General features: G+C 46.8%; 1 protein-coding gene across 1 annotated transcript in view; it reads left to right on the top strand.

Annotated features, from left to right (window-relative positions):
- Positions 1-6,829: 6,829 nt before the first annotated feature.
- The window catches only part of LOC132452074 (sodium channel protein type 4 subunit alpha B-like), a 318,084-nt gene continuing 308,784 nt past the window's right edge, over positions 6,830-16,129 (top strand). Inside the window, 1 exon segment of the mRNA XM_060044440.1 lies at positions 6,830-7,416. The gene's annotated coding sequence lies outside the window, so the exon portion shown is untranslated.

Consider the following 16,129-nt stretch of genomic DNA (forward strand, 5'->3'; position numbering starts at 1 on the left):
TTTTGGCTGTCTGTCTTGAAACTTCTCCAGTGCGTTCACACCAAACGCAACGGGGCGACATGATCCCATACAAAGTGAACGATTGACGCGTATCGGGCGAATTTTTTTGATTCGTCGCGCCACACTTTCGCCGTGCACAGGCGAACGCGTTCACGAGGATTTGTGGTGCGACAAATCCGCTCGAGTTGAAATATTTCAACTTTGACACGAATTTCGCGTGATGACAGCCAATCAGCGTTCAACAGCGTGGCCACTGAGTGACATGTGTAACGTAACAGCCAATCAGCGTTCAACCGTCAAACTCTGTGCAGTGCAGTGCAGTCCGGGGTGAACTGCAGCATGGAGGAGAAAGTGATTGTTGCCGTTTGCGACTCTCTGAGCTCTATATATAATAGTATATAATATAATATAATTGTATATATAATATCACAGCCAAAAGCTCTGTGCGCCTCCGGATAGCCGTAGCGCGGGGAGCTCATAGGGATTGGGCTTCTCGGGAGTCGGGGTTTGTTTACCGGCGTTGCTATGGGTTCCGGTCTTGTGTGTTCCAACGGTTTATTAGGTAGGCCTATCTAATAAATTATGTCTTCGTGCGCACCTATCGCATGATTTTAGACTCGACGATTTCGGTTGAGTATGTGGGGATTTTTTCAGTCGCAATTGGTTTGCACATTTTTAAAAGTGGTGGGGACAAAATTCGTATTTCAAATAGTGGGGGGGACACTATTTGAAATACCCCGTCCCCCCCGTAATCGACGCCTATGACCATGTCCCATTCTGGTGGTGTCAGCATAATGAGTTTGTGCTGCTGTTGGTCCAGGGTTGCTTTTATTGCTCCTTGATTGCGGTTCAGACACTTGACCATATCCACCGTCGAATTCCAACGTGTTGGAACGTCCTGGACCAGCGGCTCCTGCTTCTATCCAAGGGCAGCTTGTTGTGCTTGAAGCTCCGCGGTGTTTGCCGGACTGTGTTTGAAGTGGCCCACAATTTTGCGAGACTTGGACAATGCATGCACAAATCCGCTGTCAGAGAGGCTCACCGTGATGCTTCTCTGTAGGATGTGAGCTATGCAAGGCATGTGCTCAAATATCAAAAGTCTAGCCGCAGCGATCATATTGCGTGCGCTGTCGGTCCCTATAGTTGTGACTTTTCCTTCTATTTCCCACTTGCGTGCTACTGTTAGGAACTGCTCTGCACATGCTTCTGCAAAGTGACGCTCTTCTGTTTTCATTGTAGTTAGCGCAAACGACTTCAGTTCCCATGTTTTAGTGATATGATGTGCAGTTACACCCAGGTAATTGTTGTTACTCACAGAGGTCCAGTGGTCTCCTGTCAGGGCGACATAGTCAGCTACAGCCAAATCCTCTTCTTTCTTTTTCTTTTCCGTTTTGTAGAGGTCGTGGATTTTAGTCATTACTGTGCCTCTTGACGGTGGCTTGTAGAATGCGTCGCGTGAAGCAACTTGTAACACTTCCGCAAGGCCCTTGTCCTCGACAATATTAATCGGCCGACAGTCTTTTCCAATCCATTTGGCAATTTTTTGGGTCAAGTTCTCAGAAATAGACTTACTGTTAGGGAGTTGCGGGTGCAGGCAGGCAGGTAGGACCCAAACGCAGACGGTTTCAGGAAACGGCACTTTATTCAGGCCTAAAGGCTAAGGCACAGGAATCAGGGAACTCGGGAGACAACTCGGAACTCGGGAGACGACAGGGAACTCGGGAGACGACAGGACTAACAACCACAAACAACCACGGACAACCACAATGACAGCACAAGGAACAAAGGAAAGACGAGGGCTTAAATAACAAACACAACGAGGAACAGCTGAGACACATTAGGGGAGGGAACAGTAATCAACACAGGAGGGAAACACAGGGAAACACACACTCCCTGACAGTACCCCCCCCTTAAGGGTCGACTCCCAGGCGACCCACGACAAGCAAAACCATGAAGAAAGTCAAACCCAAAACGGGTGGGTGGAGGGGCGCCAGGAGGAGGGAATCAAAAAAAATAAATGGACTGGGGCAGAGCCGAGGGACGTCAGGCGGGCGGCCAGAAAACTGCCCCGGGGCATGGCAGGGAGCCTCAGGCGAACGGCCTGGGGGGCAAGCAGAGGCAGAGGGAAGGCGGAACCCTTCAGGAGGCCGGCGGCAAGGACGATGAGGGCTCAGTCCCTCAGGAGACCTGCAGTGGCAAAGAACCCCCTCAGAAGGCCGGCAGCGGTGAAGGCGGAACCCTTCAGGAGGCCGGCGAAGGCGAGGTAGAGGGCGGGTCCCCTCAAGAGGAAGGTGAGGTAGAGGGCGGGTCCCCTCAGGAAGGCCAGGTAGAGGGCGGGTCCCCTCAGGAGGCAGGCCAGGTAGAGGGCGGGTCCCCTCAGGAGGAAGGCCAGGTAGAGGGCGGGTACCCTCTGGTGGAAGGCCAGGTAGGGGGCGGGTCCCCTCTGGTGGAAGGCCAGGCAGGAACGGAGGGCGTGCCTCCCCTGGACGGTCTGGAGGGCGGACCCCCTCCGGCAGGAGCAGAGGCCGGTCCCCCTCTGGAAGGAGCAGGGGGCGGGCCCCCTCAGGCAGGAGCGGAGGCCGGTCCCCCTCTGGAAGGAGCAGGGGGCGGGCCCCCTCAGGCAGGAGCGGAGGGCGGACCACCTCAAGCAGGCGAAGAGGCCGGTCCCCCTCTGGAAGGCGAGGAGTGGGCTCAGGAACCGGACAGGGCTCGGGGACCGGAGTCAGTGCGGGAGCTGGAGTGCCAGGAGGAACCGGGTGGTACCCCAAACTCTCCCAGCGATCTATTGCCTTCCCTAAGAACTCAAATAAATCCTCCCACTCACGGCTAGCTTGATCGTCCGCTGGGTCCAATGTTGGTGCTGTCATTCTGTTAGGGAGTTGCGGGTGCAGGCAGGCAGGTAGGACCCAAACGCAGACGGTTTCAGGAAACTGCACTTTATTCAGGCCTAAAGGCTAAGGCACAGGAATCAGGGAACTCGGGAGACAACTCGGAACTCGGGAGACGACAGGGAACTCGGGAGACGACAGGACTAACAACCACAAACAACCACGGACAACCACAATGACAGCACAAGGAACAAAGGAAAGACGAGGGCTTAAATAACAAACACAACGAGGAACAGCTGAGACACATTAGGGGAGGGAACAGTAATCAACACAGGAGGGAAACACAGGGAAACACACACACCCTGACACTTACTTAATGCACGGCCTTCGGTGAGTGTTGTCTGAAGCAAGCCCCCTGGTCTTGCCCCAGAACTTGAAGCGCCGACAAACGCATGCTTAGCGTTGATATGGTACTTTAGGCTGGAAGTGCTTCGGTGAAACGAAAACTCCTTCTTGCAGAGTGTGCAAATCACTGCTTGTTTATTAAGTGTTCCATCTTTGTTTTTTTTATATTCAAACTTTCCATCCAGAGGGCCAACAACTTCTTTCGGTTCTGTATCCATCTTGTGTCTCAGCCAAAACTCTAGAGCGGCAAATTGCGGCGGCAAATAGCGGCGGCAAATAGCGGCAGTGCAGAGCGGGAAATATTGGGCGGGTCATTTTGCGCATGCGTTAATGCGTTAATGCGTTAAAGAAATTAACGCGTAAATTCCACAAATTAATCACCCTGCGTTAACGCGTTAATTTTGACAGCCCTAATTTATTTATATAAAAATGTGTGTCGAAAATATCCACGATAATACATTTTTTGCATCATTAAATGTTAGACCCTTAGAGAAAATATAGGCTGTTTTCATATATCTGAATTCATGACAAAATCGCGAGGACTAGGATTGGCGGGAGCTTCAGATGGTACACTTGTTTCCGACAGATGGACTTCTCTGCAACGTCGATCAAGAAAGCCTGACAGTTATGGTGTGATCCGGAATCCTCGGACGCCAGCCTTCCGAGTGGGAAGTCGGGTAACCTCCAAGCTTTCTTGCCGCACTTCTCTGAGGCACGCCCTCTTTTTGTCTTCATCCCTCGGAATTCTGACACCGGGATTCCACCGGACGCGTACGCGCCGCGGAACGGCTGCGTCCTCTGCCCTGCGTCCATTCCTACCGGGCGCGTAACGCAGCGTAGCGCTGCCTTGCGAGACAGCCGTATTCACGCAAGATCACGAGATCACGCGATAATCCTAAACCTAATGTACTCACCTTCCACTCCCAAAACTATTGCAATTAAATGCCACGCTTTGTCCTTTCTGACATTTTCCTTATAAAAAGGATGATTTGGTACATAAATGACTTCATGTTGCTGAACTTCGACAATGAGTCTCTCGTCGTCCATGTTGCCGACAGGGCTGGACTGGGACCAAAAAATGGCCTTGGCATTTTTGGCCATGGCAGCCCACTATGATTATTTATACGACATGCGGAGGCAAACAACATACCAGAGGATATATACGCATATTGTGCTGTTTCAACAATTAAAATAAAGCGCAGTAGCCTACATGGAAGAGAGTAACCATGTTAAAAAATTGATACGCTCTTTCACTATACTAATCAGCAAAAAATGCAAGAAGACAGAACAACAGGAAGAACACAAAATATATGTATTATTTTATTAAGGCCTACACTAACTAAAACACAACAAATTATAACACAGTAAGTCAAAGTGGCCCCCTAAAGTATGAGAGAGAGAGAGAGAGAGAGAGAGAGAGAGAGAGAGAGAGAGAGAGAGAGAGAGAGAGAGAGAGAGAGAGAGAGAGAGAGAGATTCTCCGCGCCTCCTTTATGTTTCTTCTCCATTTTTCTGTCAGTTAGTGACGTGACTGATTGACTGATTGACAGCTGAGGCCCAAGGGGCGGGACCTCGGCCCTCTGCTGTGTGTGTGATAGGGCCAGGGCCAGCCCAGAACCAATCATAATGAGTTTCAGGTTAAGTTGACAGCCCGCACGACCGTGAGGGAAGGAACGGACCTCGGCCCTAGGCTGTGTGACACGGCTGGGCCGGGCCGGGTCCATAAAAAAAAAAAAAAAAAAGTAAACCTCAAGTAAACCTCTTCGGCCCAAAAAGGCCTGCCAGCCCACCGGGCATCCGGTACGCCCGATGGTCAGTCCAGCCCTGGTTGCCGACCCTCTGAGACCCTTTGATTGCTCACCTGGTGCCACCGGTCATGACTTAATAATGTTGATGTGAAGTTACATGAGCTGAGTATTGTGTTTTATTTAGAAAATTGACCGGATACTCTATGGGTTTTACTTTTTCCCTTCCTGCCCTGCTCGATCTGCTCTGTTGAAATTGACGCGGTTTAGCAGCGGCTCGCGGCAAAAATATAAGTGCGACGGAAAGATAGCGCCGTGGCGCGGCACGCCGCTCCTGGGACGCTGCTGAAACGTTCCGCGGCGCGCCCGGTTGAAATGGTCTAATCATTGATTAGAGTGGAAGCGATCAGCAGCGGGGAAAACGCGGCGCAGCTGTGCCGCGGCGCGTACGTCTCCGGTGGAATCGAGCCTTGAGAGCAGATAGAGAGCAGTGATGACGCTCTCAACAAAAGTGGCTGCGCCCGTGAAGAGATTTATTTTCTTTGTATGCACGTTGGTAATTTTAATGTTGATTTGAAATGCTCTTTTATATAAATACTCGATTACATTGCTGCTTTATTCCGGTCACCAATTTATGCATTGCACGGTCTTGCTGTGCGTGCAATACAATGCAAAGTTGTGTTGTTAGTTTTCGGGCTGGTTCCCTAAAAAGGCTAATGTAGCTAACAATAAATAACGACTAGCCAATTTCATGACACAATCACAAAGATAGACGGGAACGCTATGAATGCTCCGAGCAACTCGGAAGGCCCGCGTCCGAGGATTCAGGAACACCTTATGTAGTTTAAGCCTGCTACCGACATAAAAAATACTCTTGCTGCTCCTTAGTGAACCAGCAGAGGGCGTTATGGTGTCACACATCGAGAATGCACACTAAAGGGACCCTGCTCTTCTCCATAGTCATAGCTTGGATGACGTTTACATTTACAGTAAATTTATCCAAAGCGATTTACAAGGGAGTCGTATTGGCCTAACTACACAATGAAGCATGTGTGCTTGCAGAAGAAAGTGACAGAGAGCCGAGTAGGACCATACGGCTCAACCTCTCTGACCAATCGGTGTGAACCATTTCAGCTGTTTACATTTGATTGTTGTCCTTGGAATCATCAAGCATCAATATTTTGAACTACACAACAATAGGCTGACCAAATAATTCAGCTAAATGTAGGCTAATAAAACAAAACACAGGTAGGGCTGTAAGAAAACAACATGAACAATGACTTATATATATAGGCCTATTTGATTAACTAAATTTCAGATTTCAAATATTCACATAAATCCAAGGCCTGTTAATCCCCGTTAATCACCTGTCATTCAGGGCTATACAAATACAATTGAATTTGATTGAGATTACAACTTTCATGATTATGAGCCATTTCAATCTGTAGAATCACTATCAATACAATCTATATTGTTAATTCAAATTAAACAAAATAAATAAATATAAATCGATACATGTCATGAAATCCATACATGCCCTGACATTAATAACATACCGTGTGTGTGGGTGTGTAAGCGCGCGTCTGTGTGTGTCTGTGCGTGGAGTGGGCGTGTGTGTGTGTTCCTTTCGGACAGCACAAAGTGAGATAAACGAGAGGAGGCGTCACCTCAACAACATCCGACTCTCTCTCTCTCTCTCTCTCGCTCTGTAACCCTCTCTCTCTCTCTCTCTCTCTCTCTCTCTCTCTCTCTCTCTCTCTCTCTCTCTCTCTCTCTCTCTCTCTCTCTCTCTCTCTCTCTCTCCCTCTCCCTCTCTCGCGGCGACATACAACAGGGGCAATCAAAAGGCGGGCTGGTTGGCGGATGACTTCGATACAGAGCAGGAGCCCAGCGGTCCACCGACCAGCAGCCCTGTCGTCCTCTTGCCATTTGTCTCGCAACCACTTCAAAAAGTTGTTGAATGAATGTTAATAACATAAGTTCAAGCAGTGAAAAGTCAGCCTGGTCCTGATGATGGCGGACAGAAGACAGCAAGCCGTCACCACCAGGAAGAGGACTAGAGGACCAGGGCTCCCCGGGGGGCACTAATGGGAAATCACGGACACTAAGGGGCACTCACGGACACTAAGGGGACTCACGGACAGTAAGGGGACTCAAGGACACTAAGGGGGACTCACGGACAGTAAGGGGAATTCACGGACACTAAGGGGGACACGCGGTGCGTCAGCGCGGTGTCTGGATGACCCGATAGACGTCTCCTCCTGGTGTCTTGTCTCCAGGTCTTCAGCTCCGTTTCTGTTAACAACCCGGTTTGGTAGGCTATTTTACGCGCGCAACGGTAAGAAGAAGAAGAAGACCAAGGGGAGTTCGGAATATGGCCCGGTCCGGGAGGTCGGAAGGGGGTTCCTGATCCAGTCTGTTCACCACGGAGGTCCACATGTAAGTCCCGCTTTCTTTCTCTGTCCTCTGCTGGTTCCTACCGACCGCACCTTCCTGCTACCTGATGAGGAACGACATTTTAACGCTCGTTAAAACTCTTTATTTTCTCTTTATATATTGTTGTTTTTCACCACACTGTGTGAACCAGTTTCAAGTCTCTCAGTCCGAAGCTGTGCGTGTGTTTTGGTTAACGTGTTTCATACTTTGCATACGAGCCTCTTCGTCATAGTCCTATCTAGTGGATGTTTTGTTGCCTATAAATAGTGGCTCATTCTGAAATCTATTTGCCACTATTTTTAGCAATGTATTACGAAGGTTATAGGGCTTAATTCCCCCCATGGTGTATATGGACATGTGGAATCTAGAGCATTAATGCCAGCAAGTTATACGACTTATTGCTTTGATATGGAAACTGTAAAATTCGTAAAAAAGTCTTTCGCCTCCGTATCCACATGTTCCTAAAGCCTTGTTGAAGTCAGACTGCTCTTTATGCAGGGACCTATGACCCTGAATTCGTATCATCCGATCCAGGCTTCGATATGAGACCTGAACCATGGCGCACCAACACACAGTTCTAGTGATTGTGTGTTGCGCTGTTACGCGCTGAATAACAACATTTCTCTCACACTCCGTTCAGACCAGACGCGCTTCGTGTTCTAGTCAAAACAATGCGAAGAAAACACGAGTGAAATAATGCAACGTGGAATATATTTACATTAAATCGAAGGATTCAATTAAAAAAGAGACTAAAAAAGAAAAGCGGCTCCCGCTGCGACGCTATCCTTTTGGAGACATCCCCGCTTTACGCACGATGATTTCCACTTCCGACTGTGCCTGTTCGTGCCATAAGCGGTGCTAACTTTTAAATAATGCACATTGACCCGTATAGAATAGCATTGTGATACGTTTAAGCACCACTATAAGAGACCTACTACGACAACACTGGACCAACATTACTCAGCCGCTGCGTCAATATGGCTTTACGCTTCAACTAACCCTTAACAACAGGTGTCCCGGGGCTGTGCCGCCTGACCCGCATGCATTACATTTGCAAATGTGCGTGTGTATCTGTCTGTGTATTTGTGTTAGTCTCTGTGTGTGTGTGTGTGTGTGTGTGTGTGTGTGTGTGTGTGTGTGTGTGTGTGTGTGTGTGTGTGTGTGTGTGTGTGTGTGTGTGTGTGTGTGTGTGTGTGTGTGTGTGTGTGTGTGTGCGTGTGTGACTGTGAATACGTGTGTGCGTCTGTGTGTGTGTGTGTGTGTGTGTGTGTGTGTGTGTGTGTGTCTGTGAGTTTGTTTGTGTCTGTGTGAGTGTTAGTGTGTAAGAGTGTGTGTGTGTGTGTTGGTGAGAGTGTGTGTAAGTGTGAATGTGTGTGTCTGTTTGTGAGTGTTTGTAGCTATGTGAGCTTGTGGGTGCAAGAGAGCCTAAACTTGCTGAATTCCACCCTGCTTGTGTGTGTGTGTATTTGTGTGTGTGTGTGTGTATTTGTGTGTGTGTGTGTGTGTGTGTGTGTGTGTGTGTGTGTGTGTGTGTGTGTGTGTGTGTGTGTGTGTGTGTGTGTGTGTGTGTGTGCGTGCGTGCGTGCGTGTGTGAGAGTGTGTGTATGTTTGTGTTTGCTGTAAGCCCCATACGGCCCTTCTCTGTGTGCTCAGTGTAGAGCGGCAGGCCTGACCTTTCCACTGCTTCAGTGTAGTCAAGCAGGCGCTCTTTTACAACAAAAGAAGCTGTATTATATCACCTTCACAGACGGCTCCATCACAGACCCCACCTAAACATAGGTGGGGTCTGTGACTGCATCTCTGTCTTTTCACAGCTGGAAAGCCTTTCGTACTCATTAGACTGTCCTCACAATCAAGTCTGTGAAACCCTGCCATCCATTCATAAATCTACCATCTATCTTTCATTTATCCATCTATCCATCTATCTATCTATCTATCTATCTATCTATCTATCTATCTATCTATCTATCTATCTATCTATCTATCTATCTATCTATCTATCTATCTATCTATCTGTCTGTCTGTCTGTCTGTCTGTCTGTCTGTCTGTCTGTCTGTCTGTCTGTCTGTCTGTCTGTCTGTCTGTCTGTCTGTCTGTCTGTCTGTCTGTCTGTCTGTCTGTCTGTCTGTCTGTCTGTCTGTCTGTCTGTCTGTCTGTCTGTCTGTCTGTCTGTCTGTCTGTCTGTCTGTCTGTCTGTCTATCTATCTATCTATCTATCTATCTATCTATCTATCTATCTATCTATCTATCTATCTATCTATCTATCTATCTATCTATCTATCTATCTATCTATCTATCTATCTATCTATCTATCTATCTATTTCTATCTATCTATTTCTATCTCTCTATGTCTCTCTCTCTCTGTCTCTCTATCATCTATCAACTATCCATCCATCTCTGATAGTGATGAAGGTTAGATGCTAGGGGTGTGTATGCTGTTCCATCCTTGACAGCCCCAGAACACCCCAGAAGCCTGTCTCAGGCCCAATCCCAAAGTAAGCCCTGAGGACTAAGGACTAAGGACTCACAGACTTAATTGATCTCAGGTGCTAAGTGAGTGAGTGAGTGAGGCCACGTGCGCTCAGATAGGTATATATAGGATTGGGAAAGCACCTCACGAGAGCACATGTTGCCTTGGCAGCGTTTAATGACAAAGATGCTGCTGACACTTACCGGTTTTGGAATTCTCTTTTTTTTTTTGTAAATGCAATGAAAACAATCGGCTACAGCAATTTATTGATATTAGAAAATCAAATTTTACTTTTGAATACTTCAGTATAAAGGATGTATTGAATTAGGTGATTATTGGCCTACACATCCTAATCATAAGTCAGATCGGGCTACATTTGGCTGAATTATAAAAAGGTATAATTAGTCATATGAAGAGCCGTTTGGGAGCCAAAAGAGCCGGCTCTTGTTGGTGAGCAGATCCAAATGATCCGGCTCACTAAAAAAAGGCTGTAATTCCCATCTGGTTGCGCATTGACCGTAGCGTTGTCTCGTTATTTACCTTCCTAATTTCTGGATTTCCCTATGGTCTCCGCGGTAAACGTCACAACGCTTTCAACTGTGGGTAATTCCCTTAGGTGAACTCTGCACTGATGCAGACTCACGGAAAGGGCTCGGTAAGTGTGGACTCAAACCTTCACGCCCTTTGGAATTCGACATTGGGACAGCCTAAAGCCTTAATAATTTTGCGAGAACGCGCAGCAAAGTCTGTGAGTCCGTGAGTCCGGACATTGTGATTGGGCCTCAGGGTGTCTCCCGTCTCTCCCCTTCTCAGAGTGTCCCCCGTCTCAGAGTGTCCCCGGTCTCAGAGTGTCTCTCGTCTCAGAGTGTAACCCCGGCTCAGATTGTCCCCCGTCTCCCCCCGTCTCATAGTGTCCCTTGTCTCAGAGTTTCTCAGAGTGTCCCCCCGTCTCAGAGTATCCCCCGTCTCAGAGTGTCCCCTGTCTCAGCGTGACTGTGGACGGGCGCTCTGGTACGCCGGTGCTAAGCAGTTCATCGGACCGGCTCCATGGAGAGCGAGCAGCTGTCCTCTGAGATAGGAGACTGGAGGAGCTCTGGCTCATGGATGCAGGAGCAGAGTGTTCTGCTCGATGTACAGGAGCTATTATACTCTGCTCCTTTCTACTCCTTTGTTACCAAGTGGTGAAGCAGGAGGTAAAGGAAGACAGAAAGGAACAGGGAGAGAGAGAGGAATTGTTGGGCTCGGGGGGCCAGAGGGAAAGAGAGGGGGGAGACAGATAATAAGAACAGATTGATGAATGGATGGATGTATCCATATCATACACCTAGGGCTGGGCGATTATTCTAATTTTGATTGCGATTTAGATTAGTATCAAACAATCATAAAATGAACATAATCTAATTTTATATATTTTTATGTTTTATGTTTTATAGAAAGGGCAGAACAGCTGGAAACATATCTGTATATTATTTTAGATTGGACATTTTCTTTTTGATTATTTTGTGTAATTTCTAAGGCGAAATTTCAAAGTTCTCAGTTTCAACGTTTTTTTGGGAGAGACATGCAAAATGAATACAACATATTTTCAAACTCAAAAATATCGTATGAATAATCGTGATTTCAATATCGACCAAAATAATCGTTATTATGAATTTTCCCATAATCGAGCAGCCCTACATACACCTTTGTTCTTTATTTAGTCTCTTGTTTCAGACAGAGCGATACGTATAATAATAATGTGGGTAAATTTATTCCTAGTCCTTCCACATACATGAAGAGGGTCTCATTGATTCTAACTCGCTAAATGACGGCTCCCATTCTGCGGCAGTAAAAGTGTCGGGGTGAATAAATCATGGGCGGCGAGGGCTCTGTCTCCGCTCTGGGCCCTGGATCATCAGACTGCCATGTGGACGGCCTTTGGATATGTGTGTGTGTGTGAGTGTGTGTGCTTGCATGCGTGCGTGTGCACGTGTGAGGTTTGTCTGTGGGACTTGGTTGTTAGGGTTTGTGTTCATGATGAGTACGTAGACAATCCTTTTGTTTGTGGGCATGTTTTTTTCTTTTGTGTTGTATGAGTTTCTTTAAATTTGTGTGTGTGTGTGTGTGTGTGTGTGTGTGTGTGTGTGTGTGTGTGTGTGTGTGTGTGTGTGTGTGTGTGTGTGTGTGTGTGTGTGTGTGTGTGTTACAATTCTGGAAGATTATCTCATAGAAGTTACCAGGGTTACACTCTGGTGGATCTGTCAGCTTCTCAATCATCACAAAGTCTTTGGAATATACAGCAGACCCACACCCAAGCACACATTCACCCACAAATACATGCAAATACATGTACACTCACACATACATGCAAACACACACACACACACACACACACACACACACACACACACACACACACACACACACACACACACATGCACACGCACACGCACACGCACACGCACACGCACACACACACGCACACACACACACACACAGGTGTTTACATTAGAGAAATATGGAGCTGGAAAGTGAGATAGATCATGTGCAATGTGGGCCAAGGAGTGTTTGTGTGTGTGTGTGTGTGTGGGGGGGGGGGGGGGGGGGGGGGGGTGTCTGTGTATGCCTGTTTGTGTTATATCTTTCAAATAGACTGAAACAAATGATCAAGGAAATGAGGGGAAACTTTGAAACACTGTTCATGCACTGGACTCAATTTACAACATGAAAACAATGGGTAGACGGAGAGGAAGAGGGAGAGAGGAGAGTGTGAGAGTCGATCTTTGTTTCAAGGCCTTAAGCCCGTGATGAGCCAGACATCCCCCCGTCCCCATCCCAAGAGAGGTGCAGACTCAGGGAGGTGGTGGAGGAGGTTCCTGTGGGTCCCAATGCAACTACGGCAACACCGCCTAACGCTCAGAGATTTCAGCACTTATACAGAATAGAGCTGCTATTATAATACTGAGCTTCTAAGACACAGAAAATAAAATAACGAATTCCGAAGGTGAACGACAAGAACTGATTCCCAAATCAAGTGAATTTATTCTTTGTTTAATTATTTTTTAAACAAATAACAAAAATATGGTTGAGTAAATAAAATTTACAAGCGAAAAGAGCTTCGGCTCCCCGCAACCTCACATTGATCTAAAACGTTCCCAACAATTCAGCCAATTAGAGTACTACAGCAGGTAGCAATCGCGTTGCCATGGCCTATGGGTAAACAAATAAGGCACCACCACACAAGTTAACTAACGACCGCTGTAGCCTTAAATTTCATGCAAGCACTTTATGTTTTATTTTTCCGTTGTTCTACATCACAATTGCATGCTTTAATAAAGTATTGTTTTTACCTTCCATTACGTTCTCGTCTGGTCTGGTAGGGAATTCGCACAATGGTGCTGCTGCTGCCTACTTACGTGCTTCACTGCTTATTAGCAAAACTTGGAAGACGCCATTTAATTCTTACTGCACCCCATTATGTATTAAGGATATTTATGATAAAAAGGCATGTATGCGCTTTATATATATTTGCTTAATATTTACACTTAGCCTGGGTAATTTCGCCAGAACATTAGAAAGTAGTAGGCTACATGCATGTTCATTAACATTTATGCCTGTAACGGGGGGGATAGGCAGAACCCAAATGCACAGACTGACAATGGTGACAGGGCAGTCCAAAGGTTTATTGATTGCACAGATGATCTGGATTAGGCAGGCAGAGTAAACGGGGACAGGCAAGGGTTCGGGTCCGGCAGGCAATCAGGTAGACTGGGGGTACCGTTGGTGGGCGGGTAGTCGGGCACGCGAGGGGAAGGTATCAGGAAGGCAGACAGGCAGGTGAGGAAACGTAAACAGGGGAGCAGACAGGCCCGCAGGGACTCGACAACAGGCGGGTGGTCAGGGTTCGGGAACAGGCAGGATCAGTGTTGGAGGAACAGTTCTGGAGTTGCGGGAAAGCTCTGTGAGTAACGAGAGACGATCTGGCAGAGACTGAGGCCACGTTTATACGTAGCAGGGTATTTATAGAAACGAATATCTCCCCCCCTCCGTTTTCAAAAATAACATTGTGCACACAGCATCGTTTTCAAAAAAGTTGTCGTTTACATCAACACGCATAAATACGCCGTCGAGCCCCATTATAACTATGCCAAACGTATGGGCGGCAGTGTAGTAGAGCTTATATAGGGCCCAGAAAATCAAGCCCGACCCGGCCCGAGCCCGTGCACGTTCTGTCCGAGCCCGGCCCGACAAATTAACCGTAATTATGAGCCCGAGCCCGATTTCAACCCGACTTTTTTTTTAATACATATGTAACTTTGTACACATTTGTTACTAGGCCTACTCTGCTAAATATATATGTAAGGGATAATGTATAGAACGCCGGTCATTATCGGGAAAATAAGCCCCGACAGGGCGAACAGTACACCGACCGACGCGCAGCGAAGGTGTCTTGCTTCGCCCTGAAGGGGCTTATTTTCGACAATGACCGGCGACGTTCTATACATTATCCCGCTTATCACACGGCTACTTGCCAAAACGAAAAAATAACTTCACATGGTGTGTCTTTTTACAATTTATTCGTTACCAGCATTCTCAGTGTTGATCAGCAGAGAAATAATTTGTCCGCAAAGACGGTGACGTCGCTTAGCAACGGAAGACGCTGGGCTTGACAAGTCACCGGACTACTACCCATGCAAGTGAACGGAGCGTTCCACGGCATTGAGAAGACCCGTGTAATAAAGGCCTATAATATTTCTGTTTATGGCATAGATTTCTCCTCAGATTAGGCCAATAAACCAATGATAAATATTAATAAAAAAATCGTCGATTCTCTGCCCGGCCCAGGCTCGGGCAGAGAATCTAAACTCTAGTAGGGAGAAGGATAAAGCCATGCAAGCCAATCAGAATCCTCAGAATCAACAACAACGAATAACACGAGCGTCTTCCTGTAACAAACAAACTGTAAACATAGGGCGCTCATATGACGTTAAGCATTTCCTGGCGCATAATGTGACGCTTCAGAACCTAAAACCCAGTTTCTCCCCGTTGACACGACAACACATAACCGGCGTTTTCAGAATCTCCACTTTGGCCAGAGTTTTTTAGAAATTATCGTTTTCTGTGACAAAAACTGTGTTTTCGTGTAAATGAGAGGCCAAACCGCATGGAAATATCTGCGTTTTCCCTTCGTGTAAACGGGGCCTCAGTAGAGAGCGAGGATTGATATAGAGGGAGCACAGGTGAAGGTGGTTGGGCTAATGAGGTGAGATCAGCGTGGCAGGCAGGTGAACGGGAGAAAATCTGGAGCGGACCGTGACAATTCCATCATTTCCGATTCCCTGTCAAATGACGTAACAGACCGTCTGACTTAACTAACGTATCAAACGAATGAATCAAAGAACGAATCGTGATGGTGAATGGAACTGAAAGAACTGATTTCTGGATAATAATCTTTTTGCCCATCCCTATATAACGCATAGCTCTCAGTATAACCCAGAGGGCTCAGTATAACACAGAGCTCTTAGTAGCCAACCAACATGCTCTCTCCCTCTAACGCAGGGGAAATAAAGTATGAAGAAAACATTCTGATCGATAGACTTTATTGTAATCATATTATAGAGAATACTTTTAAAAGTATTTTGGGATAGAGTGTCAAAGTACTTATTCAGCATCACAGCGGTGCATTTTGATATGAAAGCACATTTTACCCAAAATGGAGAAGCATGTAAGGTGTTGATGATCCTGTGTTTAGTTCGCCCACGTAAAGCCTTCCTCTGTCAGCTGGGACTAAAGCACCAGGTCACTAGTCAACACACTGATTCTACTGCACTGTAGAAAGACAGGTGTATGGTCAATGAAGGAAAGCTCAAAACGATCAAAGTTAAGATTCTTGTTTGATATTTCCTCAAATAAAGAAAATGTTGTATTTTTTGTATTTGTATGGCATCTTTCCTTTTACAAACACTACTCTTCTCTCTCCCCTCTTTCTCCCCCTCTGCCTCCTCCTTCTAGCGCCCTTCTTCATCTTCTTCTCTTCCCCCTCCTTGTTTCCTCTTATCTCGTCTTAATGATTAATTTACTTCCTCTCTTCTTTATTTTGCAATCGCTCTCTCGCCTTTGCTGCTCTCTTTCCCTCTTTCCCTTATTTTCTCAGAGAAATGTGTTGATTAGTTTATCGTCTCCCTCTTATTAAAGGAGAAAGAACACTGCAGCCTTTCTTCACCTCCTCTTCTATCTCTCCCTCACCATCTCTCTTTCTCTTTGCTA

The sequence above is a fragment of the Gadus macrocephalus genome, chromosome 23, assembly GCF_031168955.1.
Source record: "Gadus macrocephalus chromosome 23, ASM3116895v1".
NCBI classification, from domain to species: Eukaryota; Metazoa; Chordata; class Actinopteri; order Gadiformes; family Gadidae; genus Gadus; species Gadus macrocephalus.